Here is a 10631-nt window from a genome sequence, read left to right as displayed (position 1 = left end):
GCCGCGCCCCGCCCCTTGCCCCGCCCCGCGCTCGAGGAGCCCCGCTTCCGGGCGGCCCCTGGCGGCGGAGGGGGCGCTGCGGCGGAGTCGCACGCGCGAGGGAAGGGGCTCGGCGAAGGGCCCCGAAGACGCCCAGACCTTGGTGGCGCCGGCAGTGCCCGGGAGCACACCCGGAGGTTCCCAAATAACCCACAACCTCCGGAACCTCCAGAAATGCTGGCGGGGTGCACTGTCCAGGGGATACAACTTTCGAAAAGATGACGAGAGAAGTGAAGGAAGTAAACTCGATACGCAAGGAGGGTGAAGGCAGGCTGTGTATGACACCGTCACCCTGAACCCCGGAGCCAGAATGGCGTGGAAGGATACTGCTGGAAGGAACGGCTCCCCTCTATGGGGGCTTCACCCATTCCCAGTACCCTGGAATGGAACCAGGATGACAGTTCTCAGAACCGAAGAGAAGCCAGGTGGCACCCGCATAACCTGGACTTTGCAGGGTCTGGTGATGCTCAAGTCTCAGGTAGGACCCATCTGCTGCCTCTCCAGCTCTTGTCCTCCTCCTGCCCTCTTGCCCGTATAGATGGTAAAGAAATTTCTGCTCTTGGTAGGCAGGCAGGAAGTTCCGTAGGCCTGGTTTGAATCTCAGACCCCAGCTCTGCCACTTACCATCTGGGTATCTTGGGCAAATGTCATCAGCCTCTCTGAACCTTCTTTTCCTGTTCTGTAAAATGCAGATAATAATCATAACTAATTTCTCGGTAACATCTGATGACGCTATCACATAAAGGCCTAGCCCAGTGTTCACAGCAGGACCGCAAGTGCAGTTCAGGAAGTTCCCTTCCCTCTGCACCTTATGAGGCCCCATCCCCTACTCTTGTTTAGTAATGGGATACCAGAGACTTGAAAGGATGGGGTGTGAACCTCCCAGGCTCTCCCTGTTCTGGTCTCTCCAAATCACATGGATGATGCCATCCATGCAGGAAAGTGTGAAAGTCTCTCAGTCGTGTCCAACTCTTTGCGACTGTATAGTCCATGGAATTCTCTAGGCCAGAATACTGGAGTGGGTAGCCTTTCCCTTCTCCAAGAGATCTTCCCAACCCAGGGATCAAACCCAGGTCTCCCACATTACAGGCAGATTCTTTACCAGCTGAGCCACCAGGGAAACCCATCCATGCAGGCAAACAGGGCAAGTCTGATCACAGCTTCGACTCCACAGAAGGACAGATGGACAGATTGCCAATAAGCTACACTTCACCCCTGCTGAGGGTTCACCCCTCTCTGTACTGTCTGCCTGTGCAAACATCTCATTCCATACGCAAGGTTTTAAGAAAAACAGGATGGGAGAAACCGCTGCCCAGAAGCCAAAGTGAACAAGGGAAATTCCTTTTGTTCCCCGCAGCCAATCCCACTGACAGAGGAACCTGGCAGGGTTCCATGGGGTCGCAGAGTGGGACATGACTGGGCGACTAGCACTTTCACTCTTCACTTTCGCCTACTCTCAGGGCCTGAATTGCCACATCAAAGCCATCAGGTTCCTGGAGAACAAATGCTGAGGCAGGCTCGGGTGCCTCATTGCCAAGTCCACTCTCTCGGAGTCCCAGGTCAGTCCGTGTCTTACCTGTTCCAGCCCTCAGAGTAATCAGTGTTGGGCAGGATTAAAAACCAATGTCCATTCTGGATAAATCACAGGAGATAAAGTACCTTATCCGAATCCTTCCAGAGCTCCTGAAAGCAGTGGGCTGAAGGGTATTCTAAATCCCCACTGTGCCCCCTCTTGATGAGCTTTCTGATATTCCCTCAATATTCTTGGGCAAGACCTCTGTTAGTGACCAGTTTCTGAAAAAGTGAAGAATCTGGTTGCATCACTTATGATCTTAAATAAAACAAATTAAGATTATGTTCACAGGACAGATGGATGAAACACTTGCCCTCAGATCCTAGATTATCCTGGATATAGACCAAGATGCCATTTCATCTGTAAAATTTGTTAATTTGGACATTGACTTGACAAATCCTTCTAGAACCAGGTGCTGTGTTAGTCACCTGGGATATAAAGATTCATCCACTCATTCCACAAACACTTGAGTGCCTGCTGTTTGCCAGGCACCATGTTAGGTACCAGGGACATGGTGGTAAACAAAAACTCTGTATCCCTAGCAACAGATAGACAACTGGAGATGCACAGATAATTAATGGTGACCAACTGGTGGCATTTAGTGCAGTGAAGAGATATAAAGCGGGTAGGAGAGGAAGACTTAATGGAGGGTGTTACCTTTGACTGTAGTTAGGAAGGCAGTTTCTAAGGAGGGGACGTTTGAGCAGAGATCAAAGTGAAGTAAGGGAGCAAGCCAGGCATATATCCAGAGCCGGCAGTTTTCTGGCAGAGAGGAGACAGGTCGAAGGTCCCAAGAAGGGAGACTTCCCTGGTTGTCCAGTGGTTAAGATTCAAGCTTCCAATGCAGGGGTGAGAGTTCGATCCCTGGTCAGAGAACTAAGATCTTACATGCCTCATGATGTGGCCAAAAAGTTAAAAAGAAAGAAAGAAAGAAAGTCCCAAAGAGGGAATGACTTGGCACATTCCCGGAGAAGAAGAGACAAGTGGGGCTGGGGTGAGCAAGCAGGAGAGCGATAGAGATGAAACTGGAGAGGAAGGCAGGGGCCAGAGAGTCCAGGGCTTTGGGAGTTTTTAAATATCAAGGGGAAACCACTAGCAGGTCTGTGGTAGAGACGAGGCACCTGGTTGCTCGAGGAGCATTGGTGGCTTCACAGCAAGTCTGTCGCCCGGATGGAGACATGGCAGTGTGAGCTGGCCAGGTGCTGTTGCGTGGAGCAGGTGAGGGAGCAGGGTGGCTTGGACTAGGCCAAAAATGGGGGAGGCAGGAAGGGACGGTCAGAGTCAGGAGATTCGTAAAGAATCACGGTAAGCTTCTGTTCCTGCTGTCCAGGAATTTGCACACACACAAAAGCAAAAACAAAAAAAAAGGATAAACCCTGCTATAATATCATGGGAAATGTGCAATAAGGGCAGGACAAGCTAGGTTATGTGGGAGCACCAAGCAGAACCCTTAAGGGAGCTGGAGAAGCATCAGAGAAGGTGACATTTGAGCTGCGTTTTGAAGAAGTGAAATTCCACCAGGTGAATAAGGAAGGTAAAAGGAAGGTCATTCCAAGGAAGGGGGACAGCTTCTGTGAAGGCTTGAGAGTGTGAACCTGCAGAGGGATTTTGGGAACTATCTATGGTTTGTGGGGAGGAGGGGTAAGGGCTGGAAGACAGGCCTGGAAAGGTGATTGGACGAAACTGTGAAGGCTCTGGAATGTGATATAGTCAAGAATCTGTCCTTTAGTCTACAGACAAGACAGATGCCTTGACGGTTGTGTTTTTGAAGAAAATGATGATGCATTGTGGAATAGACTAAAAGGACACTGAAGGCAGGACCAACCAGGAAATTAGGTCCATTTCTTTAACATAAATGCTCAAGTCCCCACCATGTGCTAGGCATTGGAAACAGAGCAGTAATAATGGGAACACTGTGCCTTTCTTTATGGATTGTAAGTCTGATGGGGAGGTAATAAGGACTAAAAGTAGACTCTGGGTCAGATTCAGGAAATATTTCAGAAATGTCGCTGTTAAGCCATGGGAAGTTCTGGATATAGAAAATAAGAATGGCTTGCCTCTCTGTTTTTTGCCATTAATGGGGGTATAGTTACTGCAAAGTATCCTGCCATGTAGAAATAATTTTTTAAATAATCCTTTTGGATTATACATATTTTTATAGCTTTAAAAGCATTAAAAGCATTGTCACATAAAGCCTCTCACTTGCCTTTAAATGTTATACAAATTGCAATTATTAACTAATTATATGTTGTGTTATTTGACTGCATAACCCTTGATGGAAGTTATCAAAAGAAGAGCTGTTGTGGAGTGCTGGAAAGACAAAAGGACAGTTAAAAAGAGAAGATGGGTCTGGGACCACATCAGTCTAGAGAGAACAGTGTGTTTAGCTGTCTTGGTGTCTCATTTCTAGCAGCATGCATTCAGAGGAGCAAAGCAGGATTAAGGGCAAAGGTTTTAAAATGTACACGGATCTCTCATTTAAAATGCCTCAGTCTGATGATGTCATGTCCCTGTAGCAAACTCCTTTAAAAACTGTTGTGTCCTGACCAGAACTTATGTCATGTTCAGAGTCTTGAAAAAGGTGGACAGCGGTGCTCGGATTAAGTCTCGTTATGTTTCCTGCCGAGCTGGCTCCTTTCTGCCACTGTCAGAACCAAATTTGTACTTAATCTCTCCCTTGTTTTCAGATGACAAAATCTCTCTGTTAGGTTTCAGAAAGCTGGGATTACAAAATGTTCTTATGGCTTTAAGTCCTCTGTGGTGATTGGGGAACTCGAGAAAGGATTAGATGAGAATTTTTTTTTCAAGTGGTTGGGCGGCAGGGAGGGGACAGTCAGTGAACTGAAGAGGGGGTTCCTTTTCAGATATCTGCCTTTGGACCCAAATGTTCATCACTTAAGAGGATTCCAAGATTTTTAAAATAAAATGAAAAGGGATGTGGATTATAAGAATATATATGCAGATGTCAACACTGAACTGTACGTTTGAAACTAGACCTCCTGCTGTGTATAAATTATAACTCAATACAAAGAAAAATCAAGCAAGCAGGACAGACAGAACAAAAATAATTAACACTGACAAGTAGAACCAACTACCAGACTGTCTTAGGGACATGAATTATGATTTTCAAAATAGTGGGGACTGAATTCCATTGGAAGAGGCTCTGACGGTGAGGCCAGGGTTTTCACCAACTGATCCCTATGTAGGCCATTAGCCATCCATGGTTTTGGGGGTGCAGTTTGTACCCCTCCTCCTAGCTAGCAAATTCTTTGTTTACTTGTTCCCTTGTTTCAAGGGCAAAGGAGATAAAAAGCATAGATGAGGGAAATTCATGGGGTCGCAAAGAGTCTGACACGACTGAGCAACTGAACTGAACTGAACAGATGACTGGTCAGAGGTTACCATTTTCTTTTAAGGACAGCCTATCTGATCTCCAAGTATTAAATATATCATCACCATCATTCTTATTCAGAGCATTCCTCTTTGTCTTCCCCTAACCCAAAGCAGTTCTCAGCCTCTCTCAGATCTTGGCTGGATACAGGAAGTGATCTCACCCCCTACCCTCGCCCTGCCATGTGTTATTCCTTTGATACGATTGCCACACACCCCTGGCACACCCCTACACTGCGTAGACACATACACTCCATATACAACACACCGGAAATCACTATTACATCCATACAGTTTCCATCAGCTGAAATGCAACCCATGTTGAGACGACCTAAGGACATTCCAACCATGCTGGCCTCCTTTATAATCTATCTCCCCCACTCGACTGTGTGTTCCATGAAAGCAGAGACAGGCTTTTATTCACTACTGGAGATCCAGCATCTAGCAAGGTGACCGACACATAATAGCACAGTAGGTGCTCACCTGACGTTGAGTGAACGAGTCACAAATTGAAAGCAGCAAAACATTTGTTGTTTTTAGAGAAATTAGTTCCCTCTGTTTGGACTCAGTGGTGGGGAAATGGAACTGAAGAACATTCCACGTGGTTTGCTTTGTTTTCCCCCATCAGACAGATCGTGTCTATCCTCTGTATGTGCAGCCCGGATCCTGAGTGACCAGCCAGGGTAAAGGTACTTGTGACCTTTTAAGGACCAGGCATGTTTTTGCCACAGGCAGGAGGGTTCTATGTTTTAATTGCCTGGAGGTTCCATCCAAAATTCGAGCCAGCCAACAGTGCAGTCTGTGAGCAGGGCGGTTACATCTGCGGCACTTGGAGTCGAGCCTGGCTCGGCACCCGAGCAGACCTCCAGGTTCTGCACAGTTGAAAACTAAGTAGCAATGGCCACTCACAGTGCTGCATGGAAAGGTAGAGCTTGCTCATGCGATCACCTAAAATAACAGCCTCTCAACAGACTTAAAAATTAGCAGAAGGATGTGAGGCACTTGGAAGCGCAAAGGTGGAACTGTTTACCAATTGATATGGAAGTATTTCAGTATTTTCACAACTGGAGCATATCAGCTCATTTCCGGTCCTAAGTATTAATATCAGTAGAACTGCCTCCACCACAGGTTGCTGGAGAAGCCTTTGTTACCTTTTAGATGAGTTACATAGGCAGCATCTTTGCCTGGACACCTAAACACCGTGGTTTCACTGACAGGGCCTTGCTGGGAAGCTCCTTCCCTTACAGAGTGCTGAGATAATTTTCCTTAAGCAAAGATGACATCACTGACCTGAAGGCGGATCCAGGCAACTGCCCTATCTGGGGAACAATCATTCCTGCAGGTATGTGACTCACACGAGCAAGAGAGAGAGAGAAAGAAATTCAGAGACCTTAACAAGCAGATCTCTGCTCTCCCCACTCTGACACAGCCAGCGCCATCCCCAGGCTATGTGTAACCCGGCAACAAGGATGGTCCCGGGGACCGGGCTGGGTGAGGAAGGTCTGGAGCTAAAATTGCCAAAGATGCTTCAGACTTTAACAGAGGAGGGCGTTTAGAAGAGATGCGGCAAATTCTCTGCCCTGGCAACTTCACTTTCTGTTCTCTTTTTATCTGCTTTCAGTATTTCCAATTAATCTTGGAATGAGAGCCCCAGGCAAGAAGCCAGCAGTGCCTGAGGAATGCTAAAGAGCAGACTGAGCCAGGGAAACAAATGCCAGCGAGGGACCCCACAGCAAAGAGACAGACACCGTGAGCAACTCTCCCATTACCATGAGGCTCGCGAGGCGTGTGTGCGGGTCTCCGCGTTGGCACCATCTGCCAATTCCTCAGGAGGACAGAACAAACCAGCGAGGCATGAAGATTAGATTATGTAATGCTCGAGGATTGCTGTTTTCAAAGAGGAAACAAATGGAACGAATTGATTTGCTTGTCAGAGTCATGTCAGTAAAGGAGACCCATTCCCTCCTCTTCTAAGAGGACTTCATTAAAGAGGGGGATGATTTCACAGAATCAGAAAATGTGAGACCACGATGCACTCCATTCACAAGAGCAAGTCCAGTTTCCGGAACTGCACTGACAAACCCACTTCTGGTCCTCTGGCCTGAAAAATGACTATTCAGCCACTACCTAAGAGGTACCAACACACAAGGAACATAATTGCCAATTGCCAGCCACGAGATTCAGATCCTGGGCGCTTTGCCTGAACTGAACTCGCTCGCTTCTGGGGAGGGAAGCAGCATCTACTTTTGCGTCCAGTAGGGTCATAGGTATATTCCAAGCTCTAAACAAGTGCTTCTTTGATAGGGTGGGCAGGTGTTCTGAAAAATACGTGCATCGGGAAGAAGAATTCCTTGCATTTCTGGGATTCTTTTGTCAAAGCTGGGCTTCTATCAAAATGTCCAGCTTAATTCTTTTTATAGAATGTTCAGTAGATCCAAAGCATAAACACATGATAACCTTGAACCTCCTGCCACGGGGCCATCCCTAAAGGTTTCATTGTCTAAGACATCAAGATTTAAATGTCAGGTATTTATTCAGCTTGGAAATGAAGCCTGCTGTACCAGATATTTTTCCATTTGCCCTTCCTGTTCTACTGTCTGACCTGGGATGCTCCCCTGTACAGACTCCATAGACTTGACATTCTAGCTTCCATTTGGGTACAGCCAGTGGGAGGTGGCAGCAGCAGACTGGAGGGCAGAAGGACACTGAGGGTGCTGTATTTATTTCCCTGGTTCCCTCTCTGCCAGGTGGCCTCAGGTTGGTTATGTCTTTTGATAAAAGGTCACTGCTCCCTCTCAAGGCAGCCCTTTCCACACAGCTCTTTTTCTGGGTTCTGGAATTTCTCCCTCCCTTTCAACTTTTAGCTCTAGGAATGGTAAAGACCCCAGTTATTCCTAGCCCCCTGGATACTGCACTCAGTTCAGTACTGTCCAACTCTTTGCGACCCCATGGACTGCAGCATGCCAGGCTTCCCTGTCCATCACCAACTCCCGGAGCTTGCTCAAACTTGTGTCCATTGAGTCGGTGATGCCACCGAACCATCTCATCCTCTGTCATCCCCTTCTCCTCCTGCGCTCAGTCTTTCCCAGCATCAGGGTCTTTTCAAATGAGTCAGTTCTTCGCATCAGGTAGCCAAAGTATTAGAGTTTCAGCTTCAGCATCAGTCCTTCCAATGAATATTCAGGACTGATCTCCTTTAGGATGGACTAGTTGGATCTCCTTGCAGTCCAAGGGACTCTCAAGAGTCTTCTCCAACACCACAGTTCTAAAGGATCAGTTTTTTGGTGCTCAGCTTTATGGACACTGCACTACCCCTATGATTTCCCTACACTTTACCCAAACCTTTGTAAATAGTCCCTGTGTTAAGCCCTCCTCTAATTTCTAATTGAGCATGCCATCCGCTCCTTATACAGAGCCTGACTGATACACCTACACACGTGTCGGTCTCTTCCAGGCCCTGCACCACAGTTGTTTCTTTTTTTAAGAGTATCCAAATGAATAATACAATATGCTACTACTTTATAGTTATTCTCAATGTTCACCTTTCCACAACGCTATAATAACAACTTAAAGATAAAACCTAATTCCTCCTTACAACATAATTGTGCAGTAGTGTTTGTATGAGCTAAATATAAATCGAGAACAAGATTTTTCATGCCATCAAAAGTCATGTGAACAACTATAAAGAGAGAGCTATAGAACTGATGCCCCCAACTTGAGATTTAGCAGATTTTTTCCAGTATTTAAATCAACCACGCAAGTACTCAAATGTCTACTACATGGCCAGAAAGATGGAAATCTCACAGTGAGGAATAACATCGCCATGGGCTCTGACATGGTGAAATGTGGTCTTGTTTTATGCAACAAATGTGTTCCTAAAAAGTTGAATAGGGACTGTATTTCCATAAATCAAGTAATAAGTTGGATCAGGGGGACCTCACTATTTGAATAACAATTTTGTAAAATAATCACCCTTTGATCTTATGAACCAATTCCACTTTTTTCATCCATCCAGAATACTTCAAATGAAATTTATCTTTAGTCTGTAGGGAGACTTGGTCTCCTTCCGTGCTCTCCGAATAGCAGAATTTGTGAAATGGAATTCAGAGGAAAGATAAGGGAACTACCATTTATAGACCACATAGAATGCTAGGCAATTTGCATCTGTTAGCACATTTAATCCTGGAGGTAAATGCATATTCTATCATTCCCTTATTTTCTCCTTCTGAAAAAAAAATTATTTTGGCAGGTATGGAATTGAAAAATCCACTTTTTTTTTTTAAATGAGAAAACAAGGCAAAAATATTGTCCAGTGCAGGGCCATAACACTGCGTTATTCCCCAACCTGAATGGCTTCCCACTGCTCATAGGATCAAGCCCAAAATTCTTCAGCGTGCCACCGTTCCGCCTCAGTTCTTTCAACCATCCCGGCTTCTCCCCACTCGAAGGCCCTGCTCTGTTCCCATATCTGTCAGCAGGCCCCCTCTCCCCTCTTCTCCAGACTGAGACGCATCCGTCCGGTTTCCACTCGGCTGACACTTGCCAGGAAATGTGTGTCTCCCCAGCTGGGGGTGTCACTGCACCCCCAGATCGGAACACCAGTGAAGAGCTGAATGCTCAGTTGTTGCCTAACTGAACCCAGGAGGCCTGCCCTGCCCGGTGATGGCCATTTCTCTACCAATTTTTTGGACCCAGGTTTCCTTTGGTCCCCGGGGCCCGGCAAAGCATCCCTCAATAATGAAAAAGGTCAAAAGCACCTCTAGGTTCTACAAGGCGTCTGCTTTCTCTCTTCCCCTCAGGCGTATACCCAGGCACTCCGAGATCTGAGATGAGGGGAGAACACGACAGTGCCCAGTGTCCCAGGGGGAGCATAACGTGCCTCCCGCTTGGCGCCTTGGACTCGTCTGGCTTCCGGCCCCATGGCTTGTGGATGCTGCGCGTGCGCGAGAGGATGATTTATCGTGTTATCTCTCCACCCTCGGCCAGTTGTTGGAGCTGCACATTTCAGCCTGGTCCGACTGAAAACAGGAGGCAGTGTTGGAATGGGAGAGAGATTCAGAAGGTCACTGAGGCGGGCTTGGGCTGTAGTGAGCATCACCCAGTGACAGGCATTGGACTAAATGACCTCAAGGACTTTGTGTAGTAGGGACCAATGTGTCCGTTTTACAGATAGAGAAAATGAGGCTCCTGTGGCTTGGGGGACTTGTCCACAGCCACCGGTAATGACAGTCCTGGGATTTGAACCCAAGTTTCTCTAGATCCCCAACACCCAAGCTCTCTTAGGCCCTTGTTCCTCCTTCAAAAGTAAAGTTTGTTTTCCTGAAGTGTGGTCATCACTGGACAGGAGTTCCTGCTCTCCTTCCCTAGTAACGCAGAGCTGCCTGCCTGCCTTGGTTCATGTCTTACCTGTATGACTTTGAACTAGTCATGTCACCACTGAGCCTCATCATTGTTATAAAATGACACTCCTGCCTGCCTTCCACTACTCAGAAAAATGAATTCTACCCACCAGATGCCAGGTACTGTGTTAGGTAATTTCGGGGTGTGCAAAAACAGAAGCGATCGTGTGAGTAAATGAGATAGTGTATGAACAGGCTAATAAACTCCAAAGCCCTTTAGTAATGTATGT

The 10631-nt window shown here is 46.9% G+C and overlaps 1 long non-coding RNA gene across 1 annotated transcript; it reads left to right on the top strand.

Moving 5' to 3' along the window:
- The first annotated feature begins 58 nt into the window (after window positions 1–58).
- LOC147355599 (uncharacterized) lies at window positions 59–8601 on the top strand. Its single transcript, XR_015144659.1, has 2 exons — window positions 59–517; window positions 6624–8601. It is a non-coding gene; the product is annotated as an uncharacterized LOC147355599 (long non-coding RNA).
- Window positions 8602–10631: the final 2030 nt, after the last annotated feature.

Source organism: Bos grunniens, chromosome 17 (assembly GCF_055505025.1).
Source record: "Bos grunniens cultivar Pamir isolate PY7600 chromosome 17, Bosgru_T2T1.0, whole genome shotgun sequence".
NCBI lineage: Eukaryota > Metazoa > Chordata > Mammalia > Artiodactyla > Bovidae > Bos > Bos grunniens.
This window is presented reverse-complemented; position numbering and strand designations above follow the sequence as displayed.